We start from the raw sequence: 22,694 nt of genomic DNA, 5'->3' as shown, positions 1-22,694 counted from the left end.
GTTGGTTAAGCAACCGACTATTGACCTCAGTTCAGGTCTTGATCTCAGGGTCATGAGTTCAAGCCCCATGTTGGCTCCACAATGGGCATAGAGCCTACTTAAAAAACAAATCAGAATGGCTAAAGAAGATATTATTAGGAAAGAAACAAAGACTTGAAGGATATCAAGGTCTGGGCCAGGCAGGTATCTGAAGGAAGAGCATTCCTGCAAACCAAATAGCAAAAGCAAAGGCTCTTGGTTGGGGGGAAGAGAGGAGATTAGAGGAACTGCAAGGAGGCGGGTGATGTTGGAAGGCAGAGAGGGAAGGAGAAATAAAGCTAGAAATGAGCAGAGAGAATTAGCAAGAGGCCAGAGTCACAAAGGCCATTTAAAAACTGTGGCTTTTACTCTGAGTGAAAAGGAGAGCCACTGGTGGGTTTTTAACAGAGAAAAGCAGGCACTGACAGACGTTTTGACAGGATCACTTAAATGCAACCTAAGGCCTGGCATCTGGAAGGTGATCCCAAAACGAAGAGATGACACTAAATAAACATGAGCCTGAAACCCCGCCATCACGTGCAGTTCTGGGTAGGCCAATTTGAGGCAAGAGAAATGGTGGTGGGGCTCCCAGGTATGCTCCTACTGGAACACAAAACTCAGCTAGAAAAGGGCCTGTTCCTCAGTCCCATACGGACACAACATGCACTTTGAAGACTGCCAAAACGAAGCACAGAGAGGTGCTTGATTCGCCCTAGGTCTGCAAAGGATCAGTAAATACACAAACGGTCCTCTCCTTTTCGGGCACGAAAGTCGCAGATTTTCTCGGGTGCACATCTACCGTTTCTGCGAAGCGTCGGCAGTGACTCAAGGCGATCTCAGGGGCTACGGCGCCAGCCCAGGCCCTCCGCGGGCGTGGGGCTATGGGGAGGCGGCGAAAGGGGAGCGACGCGCGTGTGCGGGCCTCAAATGACAGGCGGGAGGCGCGGGAGCCCCATCCGGGATTCCCGGAGGACGCGCACCGCCCCCAGTTGTCAGCGACGCCAACAAGAGGCGCCACTGCTGGCAACTGCGCCAGACGCCCTCTCCAAGCCTCAGTTTCCCGATCTGGGAAAAGGGCCTGTGCCCCCCCAGCACCCCCTCTCTCAGCCCCTCCGCGCTTGGCCGTGGAAGCGGAGGGGATAAGGCTGCGAAGACACCCAGAAGGTGCACACAAGCGCCACACCTTCCTCGCCCAGATGCAAGGACGCGCCGCCCCCCCGCCCCCATCCGAGGCAGGTGACGGGGAAAGGAAAGGGACCCCGACCCTTACCGTAAACAGGCGGCGCCGTCGCGTGGGACGACCTGAGCGCGCGCGTCCGCCCGGCGGGGGCGGGAAATGATTTAGGGTCCGGGTCAGGTCAGGTCGGGGTCGCCGCCTCCGAGCCCACGGGTCCCGATACCCGGCCCACTCTTCCGTCAGCTCTCTCGGCAGTTCTCGCCACTCCCGTCTCCGACACCACCTGCTCCCCGCACGGCGGCGGATGATGGCGGAGGAGGAGGATTTTGAAAGCCGGCAGTTTCTTTCCTTCGATTTGATTTGTTCGAGGCCCCGGCCGGGTTTCCCCTCCCCCCGCGCGCGTGGCCTATCGGGTATGGTAGTCGAGTTTTCCTGCGCGGGGGCGGTGTCCGCGGCAGGAGTGCGCCTACGAACTACCAGTCCCATGATGCACCGCGTTCCAGCGCGCCACCGCCCTCTCCCTCTGCGCCCTCCCTTTTCGGCTTCTGGCTCTTTCTCCAGGAGGCCACAGGGCGGCGTGTAACCTCGGGGCGCCCAGAGAGACTACAATTCCCGTCAAGCCTTGCGGTCCAGGCGACTCAGCCTTTCCGGAAAGGTTCACGCTCACCTATCTTTATAGACAAAGACTAGTAATCCCGAAGGCGAGCTGTTGGATCTGTTCAGCAAGAAATACATATCCGTTTCCTCAAAGGAAAGCCTCATCTTTTTAATCCCATGAAATTGAAAGGCCATTCGAAGGGTTTCACATAAATAGCCGCAAGTTGTTTAATAATTAAAAAGGGGAAATGGCTATCCTATGTTAGAGAAGCTGGGACACCATCTTAACTAAATGGTGCCCGTTAACATTAGTAACATGACAAACTGACGTCCATTGCACACCTGCTGAAGTGATGCACTGAGAAGGACGCATGGGACCGTGCAGTCAGCAATGCGGAAGATTAACCTAATCCTGAGGAAACATCTGCCAAACCCAACGGAGTTACCGTTTCTTCCGCTTCAGTTAGAATAACCGCTCTGTACTCTTGCAAGAATGTCTGTGTCATGAAAGACTAAGAAAATCTGAGGAACTGTTGCAGATTTAAGGAGACTGAAAAAGACATGACAACTAAACGCAAACAGGGGTCGTGGACTGGATCCTGGACTGGGGAGGAAATTAAAGGCCAATATGGACACAATTTAGCAAAACCTGACTGCATATTAGATGATAGCATTGTGTCAGTGTTCAAGTTATTGATGGCTGGGGCGCCCAGGTGGCGGAGTTGGTTGCACCACTGCCTTCGGATCAGGTCGTGATCCCAGAGTCCTGGGATTGAGCCCCTCATTGGGCTCCCAGCTCTGCGGGAAGTCTGCTTCTCCCCTCTCATCTCTATCTCACTCTCTCAAATAAATAAATGAAATCTTTTTTTAAAATTTATTGATTGTTATTATTGTGCTGGGTTATGTAAGAGGCTGCCCCTGTTCTTGGGAATGTATGCTTAAATAATTAGGGGTGTGGTATCAGCAACTGACTTACCAATAGTTCAAAAAATGTATATATACGTAGAGAGAGCGCGCGCATGTGACCTGATGTTCAAAATAAGTGAATCTGGGTGAGGGGTATGGGGGGGGTTCTTTGAACAGTTCTGCTACTTTCCCCTAGGTTTTAATTTTTTAGATATCAGAACACAAATAGCTTTTCTTTTTTTCTTTTCGCAAAGAACATTTTATCCATTATATAAATAACATGTGTTTGCTATAAATACTTCAACCAACATAGAACAGGATAAAGAGAAAAGTAAACATTACCCGAGAAACTCTAGCACCCAGAGATAATCACCATCAACATATGCAGCCTTCTCCAAAGTCACCTCTCACAACTTGGCCCACGCACATGATTTTTGCTTTACCTGCAATTGAAAGTTAAATATATTATGTGCCAGATCTTTTCACACACACTTAATTTAATCTTTACAACCGCAAAGGAAGAGGGCATCATTGCCACCCCTTCCAGCAGAGAGATGAGAAAACAAGCTCTATACCCTGGTTCGCACCACTCCTGAGATGTGGGTCCTCTTTCCACCCATCCTCTCCTATTCTGCCTAGAAGGCCCATGGCCAATACCATCTCCTCCGGGAGGCTTTTCTACATCACTCTGTCCAGAATGAGTCACCTTCCTCTAGGCCCTATAGCAAGCTTCAAGTCCCCACAGTGGCTGATTTGCAGCTCTGAGAGCTTTTTCACAACATTAATAATATTATTGGCAGCGTCCTTGTCAACCTGGGAGAGCTTTGGGGCAGGTACTGTACCCAACTTGGCAGCGTCTTTTCCGGGATTCACTTGTCGTAAGTGCTTCACGTTCCCTCATTTGAGCTGGATTCCAGTCAGGGTCACTGGATGTTTGCTTAAAATGAGTCATCATCTGAGAAGGCTGAGATGCTCCCAATTAGGCCTGATGCTATTCCTGTGCCGATTTACAGCTAGCACTGATCAAATCAGTCTGGATTTTCCTTGGGGTGATCCCCAGCCTCCCTTTTCCAGTTTTTCTTTGTGAGGCCTTCCTTGACCTTCTGACAGAGACCTCCCAGGAGGGCAGATGGTAGAACATCTTAGGTGATCTTCCCTGCCCTCCCCTAACTGATGCATCATAAGATTTTCAGGTTTGGAAGGGAATTCTTAGCAGAAACAATGGCCTTCAGGGTGCCTGGCTAGCTCGGTCCAGTCCATAGAGCATGCGACTCTTGATCTCAGGATAGTGAGTCCAAGCCCCACGCGGGGTGTGCATTCTACTTAATTGAAAGGGAGAGAAAAGGAAACAACAGCCTTCAAGGGCTAAAGAGGTATTAGGAGGTAATGAGAGCCTGGGGGAGAGTAAATGTTCTGTCTGAACATGTTCACGTTCTACACTCAAAATCACCAAAACAGCCCAACATCACCCCTTAGCAATCCAGATTCTGTTTGTTACTCCTGAAACTAGATTCTGTCTTAAACCACTTTAAAATGGGAACACTGGGAGAAGGAGGTTACACAATGGTACACAGTGTCAGAGGAGTCCAGAGCCATCAGTGTTTCCAAGCAACGCAGTTGTCATCCCTTCTCTTTCCGCAACTTACTCTCTCTCCTTTTCAAGGTATCACCTGAGAGCTAGTTTGCCGTGCCTAGTAAATGGAATCAAAGCCTTTGACAGATGGACAGAGCCATCTCAGGCCACGCCTATCTTCAACACTTCAAAGAATTGAGGACCAGAGAGGTTAGGTGACCTGCCCAAATTACACAGTAATTTAGACAAGAGACAGTAGGTCTTTTTGTTTGTTTTAAGTAAGCTCTATGCCCAGCGTGGGGCTTGAACTCATGATCCCAGTAATCAAGAGTAGCTTGCTCTACCAAATGAGTCAGCCAGGTACCCCAAGATAAAAAAGAGCAGAAGCCAGATCTCTGGGGTCCTTTTCAACACACATGCAAAACAATTCATTCTGTGAGTGTGAGGTGGGTATAAGGGAAAGGAGAACGTTTGAGACCTTTCTGTCTCTTTGCAGCTTCTTGTTCTTTTGCTTTTAAAGGATGTTTTGAAGAGAAAAGCAGGCTGCCTCTGATTAGTTTGGTTTACTTTAACTGAGTGTTTTAAATTCCATTGTGGTGCCTGGAAACAAACTTAATTACTAACTGTAAATGGGATAAATAACAATATTTATACTGGTACTAAGAGCTACTAAGTCTGCAGACTTGCCATTTAGTGAGATCAAAGACAAATGCCTGAATTATGCCGGACATGTGAGGAATGTGGAGAGAAATTCCCAAGATCCTTCAGGGTCCTGGTGCTTGCTTAGGGCTCCGAGAGAAAGGTGGAGGGCCTGGCTTCCCAGCATTGCAGAGTCGTCTGCCCCCTCACCCTCAAGGGTCAGCTCCCCTGGTGGGAAGTTGCTGCTAACAGATGATTCTGTTAAAGACCACTCAAACCACATTCTCCCCCGGTTCAAGTCCAGGGCTCCCCATCAGAATACATGATCTTTTAAATTTTTTTTAAAAATTTTTTAAGATTTTATTTTTATTTATTTGACAGACATAGAGAGATCACAAGTAGGCAGAGAGGGAGGCGGGGGGTGGGGGAATAGGCTCCCCGCTGAGCAGAGAGCCTGATGTGGGGCTCAATCCCAGGACCCTGGGATCATGACCTGAGCTGTAGGCAGAGGCTTCAGCCCACTGAGCCACCCAGGTGCCCCTACATGACCTTTTTAAACTTTGATAAAAAACCATAATTAAAATAATTCATTCCCCCCACAAATAGTAATCAAGTATTTACTATGTACCAGGCACTGTTCTGGCTCTTGGAATCCGAGGGTGAGTGAGACAGAAAAGAATGTCTTGTGGAGGAGCTTAAATTGTGGCCTCATGTTTCTGGGGAGTTTCCTGATACCAAATGCTTTTGGTAAATTATTTTCTCCTTTAAGAATTCTTTTGTTCCAGGGCGCCTGGAACAAAAGAATTTATTTATTTAAGATCTTATTTATTTATTTGAGAGAGAGTGAGAGAGAGCGTAAGGGGGAGAAGGTCAGAGGGAGAAGCAGACTTCCCACTCACCTGGGAGCCCCATGTGGGGCCCAATCCTGGGACTTCAGGATCATGACCTGAGCCAAAGGCAGTCGCTTAACCCGTTGAACCACCCAGGCATCTGGAAATAATTTTTTAATAAATACTTACAGGAATTTTTTAAAAATAGTATAGATGAAAAAAGCATTAAGAATAAAGTTAAGGGGGCACCTGGGTGGCTCAGTTGGTTAAGCAACTGCCTTTGGCTCAGGTCATGATCCCAGGGTCCTGGGATCAAGCCCTCCCCACGCCCCTCCCATTGGGCTCTCTGCTCAGGGGAGCCTGCTCCCACCTCCCCACCCCCGCTGTTCTGCCTGCTTGTGATCTCTGTCTATCAAATAAATAAATAAAATCTTTAAAAAAAAAAAAGAATAAAGTTAAGGGTGTTGCCTGGGTGGCTCAATGGGTTGAGTGTCTGCCTTGGGCTCAGGTCGTGATCCCAGGACCCTGGGATCGAGCTCCATATCAGGCTCCCTGCTCAAACCTGCTTCTCCCTCTCCCACTCCCCCTGCTTGTGTTCCCTCCCTCTCTCGCTGTCTCTCTCTCTCTGTCAAATAAATAAATAAAATCTTTTGGAAAAAAAAAAAAGGAAAAGGATATGTTCCTTTACGGGCCACTTGCGATGGTGGGATTACTTCATTGGCCAGCTAGTTCATTTGAGGCAAGATGTGGGGATCCAGCTGGCCTCAGCATCCTCCTCCACAACATGGGGGTGATGGTAATAAGTGGTGGCTAATCTGATCGATTGTCAAGAGCGGTTCACTGTAAATTGTGCAGGGGGTATATTTATCAGATATTCTTTCTTTCTTTTTTTTTTTTTTTTTTAAGATTTATTTATTTATTTATTTGTCAGAGAAACCGCGAGCGAGAGCGAGCACAGGCAGACAGAGAGGCAGGCAGAGTCAGAGGGAGAAGCAGGCTCCCTGCGGAGCAAGGAGCCCGATGTGGGACTCGATCCCAGGACGCTGGGATCATGACCTGAGCCGAAGGCAGCTGCCCAACCAACTGAGCCACCCAGGCGTCCCATATTCTTATCTTTATTTACAAGTGAGGAAGTTGATGATGTGAGATTGCCCACAGTCACCCAGCTCGCAAGAGGTGGGAGCTGGGACTCCCACCCAGCTTGGTCTTCCAAATGCTGGTGCCCAACTTCCCCAAATCTCCAGGGAAGCTGCCTTTAACCCACGATCTTGGGTCTATCCCAGGTGACCCAGGGATTGATTTCCCACGAAATAGCAGAATCCCTAAGGGGTGCTTGTTAGAAATGCTGAATCAGAATGTTTTTTTAAAGTATTTTATTCATTTATTTGACAGAGAGAGGTACAGTGAGAGAAGGCACACAAGCCCCGATGTGGGGCTCGATCCCAGGACCCCGGGATAATAACCTGAGCTGAAAGCAGACGCCCAGTGACTGAGCCACCCAGGCACCCCTGAATTAGAATCTTTTGAGAGCCGGGGATTAGATATCTTCATTTTCAGCAAATCCTGCTCTGCAGTAAGTCCAAGGACCTCTGGACGCTGCTTTCCATTTAAAAAAAAAAAAAAAAAAAGATTTATTTATTTATTTATTTGGCAGACAGAGATCACAAGTAGGCAGGGAGATAGGCAGAGAGAGAGAGGGAGAGGGAAGCAGGCTCCCCGCTGAGCAGAGAGCCCGATGTGGGACTTGGTCCCAGGACCCCGGATCATGACCCGAGCTGAAGGCAGAGGCTTTAACCCACTGAGCCACCCAGGTGCCCCAGCATCTGACTCTTGATTTCAGCTCAGGTCATGATCTCAGGGTCCTAAGAACAAGCCCCGCCTAGGGCTCCTTGCTCAGCAGAGAGTCTTTTCTTTCCCTCTCCCTCTGCCCCAACCCCTACCCATTCTCTCTCTCTCAAATAAATAAATAACTACACCCCCAGATAAATAAAACCAAGCTTTCAGGGTCATTGTGAGAAGTAAGTAAGTAGACACATCTCTGGGTTCTTGCCCTCCTTGCCCTTAGGACAGTGTGTTTAAATGTTAAAAATCTGTCCTACAGGGGCGCCTGTGTGGCTCCGTCAGTTAAATGTCTTTCGCCAGGTCATGATCCCAGGGTCCTTGAATCGAGCCCCATGTCAGGCTCTCTGCTCAGTGGACCACCTGCTTCTCCCTCCCTCTCTGCCTGCTGCTCCCCCTGCATGTGCTCTCTATCTCTGTCAAATAAATAGTTAAAACCTTAAAAAATTTTTGTTCTACCAATATATCCCCAGCATCTAAGATGTCTGGCACAAAGGTTTGGGGAAGAGATAACATAAAGTCTGCTGGGGTCACAGTTGATCCTCAGTAATTAAAATACACACATGTGTACATGTATGTACATACATACACACGTTAGTATGTGTGCATGAATATGTAAGTGCATGTGTGTGTGTCTGAAATTAAAAGGAGGAAAGAAGGACATTTGAGAGAACTCTCCCGGGGTGTGGGAGTCGTCTGGAATCAAGGGCGCAGGTAGTGGCAGCGAGGATGACACGGTATTTGGAATCAGAAGCTCGGGATTCAAATCCAGCCTGGGCCTGCCGGGCTCGGAGGCGGCGGCGAGGAAGGCCAGACAGCCCGCCTCTCTGGGTCATCTTCCTTTACCCACTGGGTCTTCTAAGTACCCTCAAACCCTTTCCGGAAAGGTCTCAAACATAAAACACCAGCCGACTGAGGGTCTGATGCTTCTCTGATGAGCCTCTGGTCCTCATCCGTGGATTGGGGCGGGGGGTGGGGGGGCTTTAGTGAAAGCACCTGGCAACGCGGGAGCCCCTCCACCTACCGGGAAGGGCCGAGGCGCTGAGTTGGACCAGCAACGACTCGCCCGAGGAAAAAGCCCTAAAAGGGAAGGCCACGTTGAAAGAAAATAAAGGTGGCTTCCAGGCAGGAGCTCTGCACGGGGCAGGGGGACTTCCCCGCCCCCAGGTGCGCAGCCCGCGCCGCCCACCCCGGGCGCGAGGCGAGGGCAGCCGCGCTCTAGGACCCGAGGAGGAAGAGCTGCAGGAGACGGTGCCTCCAGCGGGTGCTGCCGCGAGCGGCCGGCCGAGGGGCTGGAAATGAAAGTAAAGCGCTCCGGAGCCACATGGACCGAGCTGCCGGGGCGGCGGCGCCGGGAGCACGATGCGGCCGCCCGTAATTAAATAGCATTTACTCTTATTATTACTAATAATAATAACGTAATCATACCTCTAGTCATAGCATACCATTTATCGGGCTCGGCGCAGGCCCGCGGGGAGCGCAGCCCGGCCGAGGTGAGTGCTGCGCGCGGCCCGAGCCCGGCGGGGCAGAGGCCGGGGCCCGACCGCGTCCCCGCGGCGGGCGCGGGAGGGCTCGGGGGCGCCCGGGGGCCGCGCCGGGCCGGGAGAAGGCGCGGGGGAAGCCCGGGCCAGGCCGGAGCTGCGCGGGGCCACCCGCAAAGTGCATTTTGCAGAAATAAAGAAAGAGCCGCCAAATCCTCATTTCCTCCTTTCTGGGGCTCTCCCACCCCGTCCCCGTGCCCTGCCCCAAAGTTTCAAAGTTGTGCGGCCGGGGGCACCTGCCGCTGGGTGATTTGGCCGCCCCTGCAGCTCCCGGTGGTGGGGGGGGAGTGCCTTGGAATTTTCTTGCGTGGGGGGGCTCCCGCCTCGGCGTCCGGAGCTTTGGGGTGCGCGGATGCTTTGCCGGGCCCCCGCGAAGGGGGTCGAGGGGGCTGGCAGGGGCGTTTCTGGCAGCGCGCCCCTTCCTTTTGTGTGCGCCTTGGTCCCGCAGCGCCGAGAATTGAGGGGACCGCAGCAAGGGCCGAGGACCGCGGCCGCCGACGGGTCGCCTCTGTCGGCTGCGGCGGCCACGCGAGCCCGGGGATCCGGGGCCTGCGGCCCGGCCGGGGTTGGGGGGGAGGGGGCGGCAGGAAAGGGGGGCGCGGTCTGGGCAGGGGGGCATTTCCGGTCGCGAGATCCATCCCTGGGCTGGGAGGCCTGAGCGGCGGGTCGCTGTGCCAGGAGCGCGCGGGGACTGGGGTGGTGGGGGGTGAGAGGGGGGTGCAGCTCCAGCGCTTGGGGGGCGCCCCCCGGAGATGGGCGCCCCAGAGTCACTGACCCAGACCTCCGACCCCCTCCCGCCCTCAGAGGATCCCCCCTCCAGGATCCCCCCCTTCCCCGCCCTGGCCCCGGGCCTGCTCCCTCCTCTCCCCGCTTTCCTTTTTAAAATCTCTCTGGCTCGGATATTTATAAGGTGCCTGGTTTAAGGGTCTTGCACAGAGACAAAGCAGTTTTCCCAGGAGGAAAACAAAACAAAACGAAAAGGTAGAAACGTCCCCCCTGCCCCTGATGGCTCTGGTGCCAACATGGCATCAATGGGGAAGAGTAGGGGCTGGGGCGGGGAAAGGGGGGCTGGGGAGTCTGGGGCTGGAGAAGGGGTCTGATCCTGGACTGGGGGACTGGGGGCCCACAGCAGCTTCGTGGGTTCTCTGGGGTTGCTCACAGAGACTTTGGTGTCTGGGTACCAGACTTTGAACCCCAACTTCTTACCATTTTCCTCAGCATCTGCAATTCATCCAGTCCCATGAAAATAGCAGAATGCAGATCCTTGAATTTTCACACAAATGGGATAATTATAGTACATTTAGCAACTGTTGGACACAAAATTCCAGCGGAATCTTTACTTCTACTACTGAGACTACTACTGCCCCTCTCCCCACATACAACCACACCCACCAGAGTCTTCCTTCCCCATTTTGACTTGCCACTGAAATTGGACTGTCAGGTAGAAATGATGCCTGTCCAAAATGCTGTTGGGGCAGATTGGAGGCCCCGGGGTACCCAAAGCTGGGAAGGTGAAACCTGTTTTGAGGAGGGATGAGATCTGAGGATGGGAGAGAGATTTTGTGGTCCCTGAACTGGAACCAGGTTTGTGTTCGACAGAGGCCGTGAATTCTAAGCTGTTGGCTTTTTGTTTGGGATGGAAAACGAAGAATGCGGGGTGGGTGGATTATTGGGGGCCAAGAAGCTCTGTGGGATGAGCTAGTGTCTAGGTATAAGAAAGTTAAGGAGTCAGTAGGTTTGGATTTGCGACCCTGAAAATAATAATCCCTTAAATAGAACTTTTTCGTTTATAACAAAAGGGCTTTCACATATGCTAGCTCATCTGGGCTCCATAGCAACCATGTCAGGTAGACGTTATTCAGTCCTCATTTTCCAGATGAGAAACCTGAGGCTTCTAGAATCGAATGTCCCCCTGGAAATCACATAGCAGAGCTAGGATTCCCACTTGAGTGTTCGGACTCCGAATCTTCAGCCTTTCGCAGGGGCCCAGGCCACCTTCGCAAATTAGTTTTCGAATGCCTTCTGTGAACATGGTGAGATGCTGTGGGGCAGGTTTGGGGTTGAGTTTGTCGCCTAGACTGTGGCTGGAAGGAGAGTCAACTCGAGCAGAACCCACGAGAGGACCGAGCCCTGCTCAGGACTGGAGTCAATGCAGGGGGAGGGAGCAGAAGAGAGCTCTCAGGGTGACCTGGAAAAGAGAGGAAGGGCCTCTGGAAAGTGGATCTTGAGCTTGACAGAATGGGGAGGCCTGGCTGGGGAGAGAGAAGAGAAAGGGAATTCCTGGGATGACCCCAGTTGCTTCTGTGCTGGGAGGTTGGCGGGTAGTCTGACTCTTACAGTGGTTCCATGAGGGGGGTGGGCATTTATGTCTCCATTTCACAGATGGAAAAACTGAGGAACACGGGATTCATGTGCCTGGCCGGGTGTCAGCCAGCTGGATCGGAACCCAGGCTTATGTGACTGTTGCGTATGTACTACGGGATTGGTATCAGAATTGGCTCGCCTACATTTCAAATGTGTAGACAAAGAACAGAGACCAGGACAGGCGGATTCGGCAAACACAATGGGGGTGGGGGCTTAAGCCCAAAGACCAGCAGGCTCCCTGAGGCGGGGGAGTCTTACTGAACCTCCCTTCTATCCTGGGGCCTCATGGGGCTGGCCCAGCGAAAGTACTTAGAGGATTTCTGGAAGCATGCCTGGAGAAGGCAGAATGGTGGAGAAGGAGGACTGGGCTCTGAGTGCGGAGTCTAAGTTCACTTCCTCAGTGCCTGCGGGTGCCGAGCTTGTTGTTTGGAAAGGAGAAAGATATGGGTGATTAACCTGAGCTTCCCAAGGGCAGACACTGGGTCTGATTCACCCCCTGTGCCCCAGGCCCCAGTGGAGGGGGAGGAGGACCCATTCAGCCAACGTGCTGTCATACTGAGTTATGCCCCAGTGTAGAGGAGGAAGGGGTTGGGTTTTTTTTTCGCCCTAGATGGAAGGTCTTTCTAGAAGAAGTGCCATTTGGACCCTTGGGAGGTGGTTCAGAAAGGCCAGAGAAGGCATCCTGAGGAGGGCCCTTGGGCTCTCTGGGCCTCAATTTCCCTTTCTGAAAACGAGCCCTGAGGTTGGATGGTGTGTGATGGTCACCTGTGGGGAGAAACCCAGTGCCCAGGGATCGGGGCAGGAGAGTCAGAGGAGAGGAACTACACATGGGGGGTGGTTTTAAATTTTTTAATCATATAGCTGTTACCCAAGCCAGCATTTCCTCTAGTCTGGCCCTGTTGTGTGTGAGTGCTTTTTCCTAGATGAGCTTCCTTAATCTTTACAGCAGCCCTACAGGGAAGCACTGTGATTGTCCCCATTTTACAGATGAAGAAACTGGCCAGGGAGGTTGAGCGGCAGAGCCGGAGAGCAGACCCGGGCAGCCTGGCGCTTGAGTTGCTCTGCGTGGGCCCAGGGACTGAGAGGGACGGGGCGGGTGGTGGTAACCTCAGATGGCAGAGGTGGAAGTGTCCCCTGAGGAGGAAGTCTGGCTGCCAGCTGAAGCCGGAGCCTCAGCCTGGGCTGATGGAGTGACGGCTACGTGTCAGCTCCCAGGAGCCTCCACAGGAGCCAGCTCCTTTCATCACATTTAATGGCCCGTAGAAAACCGGCTGGCTTTCCTTTCTCTGTCATCACCAGCTCCGGGGCTCCTTCCTGCCTTATTTATTTCCCCAGGAAGTCTGTTTCTCGGCTAGCGCCCTGATGGCTTCTGCGGGTCCCCCCGTCAGGCCGCGGGGGCCACTGCTGCCTTCAGAACCCAGCTGGGGCCGACTTCAGTTCAGCCGCGGGGCCCTGGCCCCCACTCAGCGCTTGATGGCAGCAGTGGCACTTAGGGACACCGGCCACGACATGCTTAAGGCTGCTGTGTGCCAGCCCTGTGCTTGGCGCTTTCTGGGCCTTCTCTTACTGAATCCGCTCAACAATGCTTTGAGGCAGGAGCGCGTTTTAGCTGCCCCATTTTGCAGATGAGAAGGCTGGGTCCAAGATCACCGGGCTGTGGTGGATCTGGGACCTGGAGGGTCAGAGGGAGCCAGGCACTCCCCAGCCCCAGCCCACTCTGCAAGAGAAGTGCCTTCAAGGTATTTTGTTTATTTACTTAGTCATCTCTGTGCCCAGTGTGGGGCTCAAACTTGCTACTCTGAGAGCAAGGGTTGTATGCCCTCCCGACTGAGCCAGCCGGGCGCCCCACAAGTTCTTTTAGTCTCCACGAAGCTCTTATCTATCCAGAAATCTCGATGATTGGATGGGGTCACCCGCTCTCCAGCTCTTCCTACCCTGTCCACACGGTGACTTGGAAAGGGAACAGGGTGTCACATTCCCTGGGACCGAGAGCCATGTCTTCCGAAGTGCTGGGGTCAGCCAGCGAGCATCCAGTGATCACTTACTGTGAGGGCTGTGGGGGAGGTTGAGGATGTGACCCTTCCAGGGTTTACAGAGGTTCACCTGTGCCCTTGTTCTCTGGGCATCCGTGTCATGGCCTGCGGCACAGGAACTTAGGGCAGGGAGTCCAAAGTCCTGATTTTCATTCCCAGCTCCAGCACATTCTAGCTACGCATTCCGGGGCATAATCATATTGTCACTCTTGGCCTCACTCTCTCTCTCTCTCTCTTTCTCTCTTTTTTAAGATTTTATTTACTTATTTGACAGCGAGAAAGAGATCACAAGTAGGTAGAGAGGCTGGCAGGGGGTGGGGTGGATGAGGGAAGCAGGCTTCCTACTGAGCAGAGAGGCCCAATGTGGGGCTTGATCCCAGGACCCAGAGATCATGACCTGAGCTGAAGGCAGAGGCTTAACCCACTGAGCCACCCAGGCACTCAGTCTCTTGTTCTGTGAAATGGCCTGACCGATTCAGTCCCATCTTTCCTGGGTGTGCTGTGAGACTCAAATGAAGAGAATTGGAAAACTCTAAAGACCAACAGTGTGATAGCATGGTTGTGGCCATAACCTCCAGAATCTTCTCCACCTTGATCCAGGCCCAGACCACTGCAGGAGACTGCTCACTCATTTTCCAGCTTCCCCTCTTTTCATCTGTCCTCAATGCAGCAGCCTGACGGATCTTCTCAAGATTTAAATGGGACCTTGTCAGTCCTCTGCTAAAAAGATTCCAGTGGCTTCCTGACACACACGGAACGCAGTGCTGGCTCCTCAGTCTGGCCTGCACAGAGCTTTCTAATGAGCCTTACTCGTCCCCTTGAAACTTGCTTCCTACTTGGCTTGCCCTCACTCTAGCGGTGTGGTGACACTGGCCTTCTGCCTTTTTCTCGAACATTCCGAGCTTGTTCCCACCTTAGGGCCATTACCTTTGCTGGACCCTTTGCTGGTACGCACTCACCTGCCTTCTGTGTTCCCATGTCTGGCTCCTTCTTGTTTCTCTTGAATGCTGATTCCCTGAAAGGCCATCCCTCCCTGCCACATTTCCAATTTCAGTTTGCTCCTCTAACTCTTCTCTGTAGCTTTACTTGTCTTGTGCATTGAACACGGGCCTGTTTATTTATCTTGCCATGCCTGGACCTCGTGTTCCATGAGGTCAGGGACTTTCTTAACCTCACTCCCCCAGCATCTGGCACATAAAGGTGCTCTGTGGTTATTTGTTGAGTAAATAAGTAATAGTAGCAGGGTGGTCCCGAACAGCCCTTGCCAAAAAAAGAGTGGCCTAGATAGATAGAAACTGCAAAGCAGGGGCGCCTGGGTGGCTCAGTGGGTTAAAGCCTCTGCCTTTAGCTCAGGTCATGATCCCAGGGTCCTGGGATCGATCCCCACATTGGGCTCTGCCCTCAGCAGGGAGCCTGCTTCCCCACCCCCCTCTCTGCCCCCCTCTCTGCCAGCCGCTCTGCCTGCTTGTGATCTCTGTCTGCCAAATAAAAACTAAAAAAAAAAAGAAACTGCAAAGCACTTGGTGTTGACTGATCAAAAAGCACTTACAGAGTAATTTTGTAAGTTGCCAGGTGCTCTCTAACTGTACGGGTGCAGGAGAAATGCAGTCTTCTGATTTCCTCCTGAGTATGGGTGTTAGGGGTGCGGTATGTAAATTTGCAAAATTGTCTTGCAAGTTGGGTATCATTAGCTGCACCTCCCAAATGACAAAACAGAGGCTCAGAGAGGTGCCCTCAAAGCTGGGGGAAGGGGGCTGTGCTGGGATTGGAACCAGGTCTCCCAGACCCTTGGAAACAGAGTTGTGGGTTTGAACCGTTCCCGTGCAGTGTAGCCCCTAAGTTGTGAGCGGAAGGCGAGAAAGTCAAAGCCTTTTGTAACCAGAGCGCTGCAGACGGGAGAGTTCTGCTCTGCCACCTTGGTTGACTCTTGGTTTGGCGGAGAGCGGAGGCCGGAGGGACGTTTCCTGAACTTTGGTTTCTGTTCAGGGTAGCACAAAGAAAACAAACTGCAAGTTGCCGAGGCCTTGTGGGCGGTCCATGTCTCGCGTTCATTCCTTGACAGGTGGTTTCTGGTGGAGCCAGCGGTGGCCCTAGTGCCTCTAGCTCGCTTCCTCAGCTGCTGGGTGGCCCTGGGCAGGTTAGAGCCTCCCCCTCCCCCTGCCCCCGCCCCCGCCAAGCCTCACTTCTGTTTAAGACTTTAGTTTTTTCAAGCCTAGCTTTTCTGTGGAAGGTGGGGATACTAGCACCTGCCTTTGAGGTGATGGTAGAGCTAGGCAGGGTTCCAAGTTGTCTCTGTACCATGGACCTGTTGGGCAGCCTGGGGGAGCCCAGGAACAGCCTCTCAGAAGACTGTGTTTATTATTACTTATTTAAATATTATTATTTATGATTTTATTATATAGTATTATAGTATAAAATACTATTATTTATTATGTTTATGTTTATATTTATGATGTACATATGTATATTAAAATAATGCTGTTTATTATTATATAAAATTTATTTATTTATTTAAAAGATTTTACTTATTTATTTGAGAGAGAGAGAACATGAGTAGGGGGAGGGTTAGAGCTAGAAACAGACTCCCCACTAAGTGCAGAGCCTGCCACTGCATGGGGCAGGGCTCAATCCCTGGACGCTGAGATCAGGACCTGAGCCAAAATCAAGAGTTGGATGCTTCCCCGACTGAGCCACCCAAGCACCCTAGAATCCCGTTTTTATTTATTTATTTATTTATTTATTTTTTAAGATTTCATTTATTTGTCAGAGAGAGAGGAACGAGAGTGAGCACAGGCAGACAGAGTGGCAGGCAGAGGCAGAGGGAGAAGCAGGCTCCCTGCCAAGCAAGGAGCCTGATGTGGGACTCGATCCCAGGACACTGGGATCATGACCTGAGCTGAAGGCAGCTGCTCAACCAACTGAGCCACTCAGGCATCCCCAGAATCCCACTTTTAAATGCATAAAGTAAAATACACAGGATTGCAAAAGAAACAATACTGAACTGCGGCTGGGCTCTTTTATCAATGCACCGTACAACAAGATCTGGCAGTGAGTCTGATGGAAGCCCCATAATTTTGAAGCTGGGATGAGCGTGTACAATATTTTGTTGTGCCTGCAGCAGCTGAAATATGACAGGGAAAGAGCTGTGATTTCTAGCACAACACTATTGCGGTGTACTGCCTACCTTTGGAGTTGAGGGAAATGCTATGTACCACGTAGGGTTAGTGAAAAGAACTTGTACATTTTTTTTTTCCCATTCAAGTTCATGACCCCTGAATACTCGCTGTGGGCCCCAGGTTCAAATCCCTTGCCATAAAAGGTGCATGACACCCAAAACAAAATCTCTAGAAGTGAGCCCAAACCCGTCCTCTACCTCTTTGGAGCCGAGGGTCCTCAGGTGGGCAGACAGGATGCACCATGCCTTGTAGGGATAGATGCTGATCTGGAATTCTGACTAGTGAGGTCGAGCGAAATGAAAGCTTTGCTGGGCTTTGAGGAAGCTGTCGAGCACCTGGTGAGTCTGGAGGCACTTCAGGCATCTTTGGAGATGACGTCACCTCAGGTGCGTTCATGCGGCGTGTGGCAAGTCTGTAGTCTGCACTGACTGCTCCCTTTCCATGAAACCTGCGGTAGGTGAGAGCCAGGCAGGTGGAGTGTGGGGTGAAGCTGGAGGCAGCCCACGGGGATGGGGGAGGAAGCACCTTTGAGTTGGGAGGTAAGCACGCAGCTGCCACGGCTCAAGTCCCCACTCTGTCACTTACAACCTGTGTGGCCCTTGGAGGTTCGTTCACCTCCTTGTGCCTTGGTCTCCTCATCTGTAAAGTGGGGATGATAATAACACTTTTTTACGGGGTGTAGTGAGATTTTTTTTTTTTTTAAGATTTTATTTATTTACTTGAGAGAGAGACAGTGAGAGAGAGCATGAGCGAGGAGAAGGTCAGAGAGAGAAGCAGATTCCCCATGGAGCTGGGAGTCCGATGCGGGACTCGATCCCGGGACTCCAGGATCATGACCCGAGCCGAAGGCAGTCGTCCAACCAACTGAGCCACCCAGGCGTCCCAATAGTGAGATTTTTTTTAAGAAGATTTATTTATTTGAGAGAGAAAGAGAGCGTGGGGAGGAGCAGAGGGAGAGGGAAATGTTAGCAGACTCCTGCCGAGCTCAGAGCCTGCTTCAGGGTTCGATCTCACAATCCTGAGATCATGACTTGAGCCGAAACCAAGAGTCAGAAGCTTAACTGACTGCACCACCGAGGGGCCCAGAGAATTACATATTATATTTCAAGCTCCTCAAACAATACCTGGTAGGAGAAAAAGCTTAATCAAGGACTGAAATCCGCATCTTCACTGCTCTTGTGCGCTGCCCAGAGACAAATCAGGTGCAGCTCCTGCCTTCACGAAGCTCCTAGTTTAGGGAGAGATTAGGACGGAAGCACACGCTGTCGCTTAACTAGGGTGAGTGCAATGGTTGTGGTGAGCTTTGGGAGCTGTGTTAGGGTGGGGGTTGGGGAAAGAGTCTTCCTGCTAGAGAAGCCACCTCAGCTGGGCTTTAAAGAAGCACCGGGCCCTAGCCAGGGTGGGAAGAAAGCAGTGGGTGCGGGGGCTGCTCCAGACAGAGCGGGCAGCTTGGGTCTGACACTGTCAGAGTGAAACCTTCCGGGCCGGCCAGGGGGCTGGAGAGGAGGCCAGGCACTCCCTACAGGGCTGTGTGCCTGAGATGAGCAGCTTGGCCTTTGTCCTTCTGGTCATGGGTAACATGAAGGTTTTGTTTGTTTTTCAACTTTTATCCACAGGAAGTAGCAAAAATAGTACAAAGGGTTCTCTTCACCCAACTTCGCATGATGACGGTATATAAGTTTACGTTATCAAAATGGTTCACATTTTCAAAACCAGAAAGTTGGTATTGGTACATTACGAGCCTGTAGAGCTTATTCATTTTTCACCTTTTAAAAACACAAATGAAAACAGCTGCATTCATCTGTGTGTGCGCATGTGTGCACCCGGAAGGGTTTTGAGCAGGGGAGTGACATTGACATATGTGTTGGACAAATACTTCCGACCACGAAATGGCAGCAGATTAGAGGGGGCTTGTTGGAGGCGGTTGGCACGGGATGCTGAGGGCCTGAGAGCCGTGGTCATGGAGATGGTGGGAGGAGCTGCAGAGTGAACTGTTTTAGAGGTAATTGTGGAAGGAACTGGGGACAGAGAACAGGATGGCAGTTGGAGCCATGACTGGAGTTTGGGGGAAATGGAGGAGGAGTAGGAGCAGGGGAAATGCTGCTGAGTTAAGTTTGGAATACAGTAAGTTGGAGGAGCACCAAACTGGGATGGGCACCAGGGAGGACTTTCTGGGCACGGAGGCATCAGAGCTGGGTCTTAATGGATTAATAGGAGTTGGCTAGGTGCATGTGTGTGGGGAGAGGGCATGCCAGTGGGGAGAGAGCATTCCAGGTAGAGGGCCAGGGATTTGGAAAAGCATGGAGGTCCTAAGCAGCCTGGGTGTTGGACATCTAGGTAGCACCGCTCAGAGTTTAAGAGATGTGAATCTGAAATATTGGGGAGGGGGGTGAGCCTGGCGGGAAGAATTGATTTGTGAGTCATCGACATGACTCGTGAGGTCATGAAATGTAAGAGCTCATCTGAGGAGAGCGGGAGCACTGTCCCTTAAGTGGAAGCTCGGACACACTGGTGTTGAGACCTGGGCAGAGGAAGAGGAGCCCCTAACAGACAGAATGGGACAGATTAGAGAGGTGTGAGAAGGACCTGGCAGTTACTGCCAAGAGTCCCAGAAAAGGTGCGTGACAAACTGTCCCTTTACTGGACTCAGCAACCAGGAAGGAGGTCCTTGGGATGGGGAGGAAACTTGGCAAGCACCTTTGGTAGAGTGAAAGGGGGGTTGCTGGGATTTGGGGAGTGGAGTGGGATGTGAGGATGTAAAGACAATATAAATTACTCTTCCACAAAACATGACCAAGAAAAGGAGGAGAGGTTGTGCATTATTCAGAAGGGGATTGAGAATCAGGAGAGAGAATTTTGGGGGGTGGGGGAGACTTGAACATGATGACAGGTTGAGGGATCCTAGGGCTGGGTCTGATTGCTTAATGGGCAACAGAGATGGTGATGTGTGTGGCCCCAGGGCCAGGTTGCTGGGATTTAAGTACCAGCTTACCATGTGCCAGCTGTGTGACCTTGGGGAAATCACAGAACTTCTTTGTGCCTCTTTTCTCTTCCGAAAAATGAGAATGATAGTCTATCTCACAGGGAGTGCTGGAAGGTACTATGTATAAAGAGATCATGACATGTCAAAAAGAGAGAGAGAGATACCATGCTAGCTCCTAGCCCTTGGTAACCCCTCAGCAAATGTTATTACTTAGTTATTTCAATGTCCGTTTTTTAAATTTATTCAACTCATTCGTTCTTATCTATATAATGCCTGGGTTGGATGAATTGATTCATTGATCCATTTCTTTTACCACCATTTATGGAGCACTTGCTCTGCACCAAAGACAGGGCTGAGGCTTTGAGATTTTGAAGAGGCTGGTCTAATGAAGATCTGAATCTCTGAAATTCTGTGATCACCAAACTGTTCTCAAAAGTGAGGGAAATAAGGGAGCCTGGGTGGCTCAGTTGGTTGAGCAACTGCCTTCAGCTCAGGCCATGATCCTGGAGTCCTGAGATTGAGTCCCACATCAGGCTCCCTGCTGAGCGCGGAGTTTGCTTCTCCTTCCGACCTTCCCCCTTGCATGTTCGCTCACATTCTCTCTCTCAAATAAATAAAGTCTTTTTTTTTTTAAAAACTCTGATTCCTTTTTTTCTTTTTTAAGATTTTATTTATTTATTTCATAGAGAGAGATCACAAGTAGATGGAGAGGCAGGCAGAGAGAGAGAGAGAGAGAGAGAGAGATGGAAGCAGGCTCCCTGCTGAGCAGAGAGCCCGATGCGGGACTCGATCCCAGGACTCTGGGATCATGACCTGAGCTGAAGGCAGCGGCTTAACCCACTGAGCCACCCAGGTGCCCCTGGGAAGGGTTTTCTTCACACTCAAAATGGAACCGAGGTTTCTTTTCGTGCAGCTGCAGGACAGCGTGTAGTGCGACGCACGCACTGGGGAGGGCGGCAGAGAGAGACCGAAGCTGTTGAGTGACCTGTCCGACCCCCAAATCAGCAGATTTGGAACTGCTCTGCCTCACTTATCACGTGAGATTATAATACACTCTCGTTCTGAGGGAGGAATTCTGTTACTTGCAGCCCAAAGCCTCCTCCACGATAAAGCGCCCTGTCCTCTGACCCAGAAACTTCCAAGAATTTATCCTATTAAAACCCTCATACAAGCAGTTATGTTTGTACAGGAATGTTTATTTTTTTTTTTTTAACCAGAGGGAGCTTGAACGTCCACCAGCAGAGAATTAATCCACTGAGCTATAGTATGCCCTACCATGGAACACAATGCAGCTATTGAATCTATTTTATGCCTCGTCATGGTGATGCCAACATTCATGGTCGAGGAAGAAAAAAAGCAGCAGATTCCAGAACATTCTGTGTTGTATGATCACATCTGTGTGCAATGTGTGTTTACATCAAGAGGACGTTTGAAAGACAGTCTCCAATTTAACTGGTTCCCTCTGGCGACTGGGATCTGCCAAGCGGCAGCAGGACACAGAACACTTTCAGCACGATTTGGATTTTTTGCACAGAGCAAGTGTTAACCTTATAATCTTAAAATACAGAATGAGATGGCTGACTTGAGGCCAACCTGGTAGGCCTCAGAGGCCAAGTGGAGCCTTGAAACCAGGAGTCTGGTTTCAAACCCAGTGTTTTTAGTTCTGCCCAAGTGTCCATGGGCTGTTCTTCCCAGGAGAAAGACCAAACCATTGACCTGAAAACCATGAAGGAACCATACTTTTTCTTTTTCTCACTTTTTTTTTCCTTTAAAGACTTTATTTAGGGGCGCCTGGGTGGCTCAGTGGGTTAAAGCCTCTGCCTTCGGCTCAGGTCATGATCTCAGGGTCCTGGGATCGAGTCCCGCATCGGGCTCTCTGCTCAGCAGGGAGCCTGCTTCCTCCTCTCTATCTGCCTGCCTCTCTGCCTACTTGTGATCTCCCTCTGTCAAATAAATAAATAAAATCTTTAAAAAAAAAAAAGAAAAAAAAAGAAAACCCTTCCCAGAAAACCCCTGGCTGACTTCCCCTCCTCTCTCATTGGGCAGGATGGCGTCACGTGTCATGCCTAACCCAATCACCCGCAAGTAAAAGGGCCATTATGATTGGCTGAGCCCCGTGCAGGTTCACCTGGGAAGGGAACTGTCTGGGGGCTGTGCGGGGAAGGGGGAAGGGCAACTGGGTGCCTTGCTCTTGTTGGTGGGTGTTGCCACACTGCTTCACGGAGGTGCTGCCAGGCCGCGCTCTCGGTGTACTTGCCAGGTGTGCTTGCTTCCTCCGCCAGCGTCCACCGGGCTCTCCTCCCACGGTAGCCTCAGAGGTGCGAGGCGGCGTCGTGTTGTTTAGCCCATGTTGTATCAGTGCGTCCGAGTGTCATTCCTTCACGATTCATTTAGCTCCTGTGCATTTCCCGCTTAGGTTCTTTGCCCCTCTTTTTAAGTAATCGTAATGATCATACAGTAGCCATGGTTGATATTAAATGATTATTCCGTGCCTGACATCTCATTGCATCTTCGCAAAAAACAAAAACAAAAAAGGACGCCTGGATGGCGCAGTCGGTTAGACGCAGGACTCTTGATTGCGGCTGGGGTCATGATCTGGGGTGGTGGGATCAAGCCCCGAGTTGGGAATCTTCACTCAGTGCGGAGTCTGCTTCTCCCTCTGCTCCTCCGACATTCACGTGCTCAGGCCCACTCTCGCTCTCTATCACATAAATAAATAAAATCTTCCAAAAAAAAAAAAAAAAGAAGGTGAAGAAGGAGGAGGAGGAGGAACTACTGTCCTTGTTTTAGAGATGAGGGAAGTGAAACACAAGAAATCAAGCAACTTGTATAGTTAATAAGGAACAGGGCTTGGATTTGAACTCGCTTGTGAACCTGGGTGTAAGGTCACATACTGTGCTGTCACGCTGAGGGAATGGTTTCCTGGTGGTCCCTTAATTCATGGCTGTTTCTGGGAAGAGCCCTTTGAGGTAAGCCCAGCTTGAAATTCCCAAATTATAAGAACATGGACCTAGAGTA

General features: G+C 51.0%; 2 protein-coding genes across 4 annotated transcripts in view; one reads left to right on the top strand and one right to left on the bottom strand.

The window, feature by feature from the left end:
- The window catches only part of RANGAP1 (Ran GTPase activating protein 1), a 31,511-nt gene extending 29,952 nt beyond the window's left edge, over positions 1-1,559 (bottom strand). For both annotated transcript variants that reach the window (XM_032346150.1, XM_032346149.1), the window contains exon 1: positions 1,289-1,559. The gene's annotated coding sequence lies outside the window, so the exon portion shown is untranslated. The remainder of the gene's footprint in view (positions 1-1,288) is intronic.
- A 7,194-nt stretch (positions 1,560-8,753) lies between these two features.
- Positions 8,754-22,694, top strand: part of ZC3H7B (zinc finger CCCH-type containing 7B) — a 56,324-nt gene continuing 42,383 nt past the window's right edge. Inside the window, exon 1 of one of the 2 annotated variants that reach the window (XM_032346146.1) lies at positions 8,754-9,072. The gene's annotated coding sequence lies outside the window, so the exon portion shown is untranslated. The remainder of the gene's footprint in view (positions 9,073-22,694) is intronic. The other variant, XM_032346143.1, reaches the window with a different exon arrangement.

The sequence above is a fragment of the Mustela erminea genome, chromosome 6, assembly GCF_009829155.1.
Source record: "Mustela erminea isolate mMusErm1 chromosome 6, mMusErm1.Pri, whole genome shotgun sequence".
Classification (NCBI taxonomy): Eukaryota; Metazoa; Chordata; class Mammalia; order Carnivora; family Mustelidae; genus Mustela; species Mustela erminea.
Note: the sequence above shows the minus strand (reverse complement) of the source record. Positions and strands in the feature narration are given on the sequence as shown.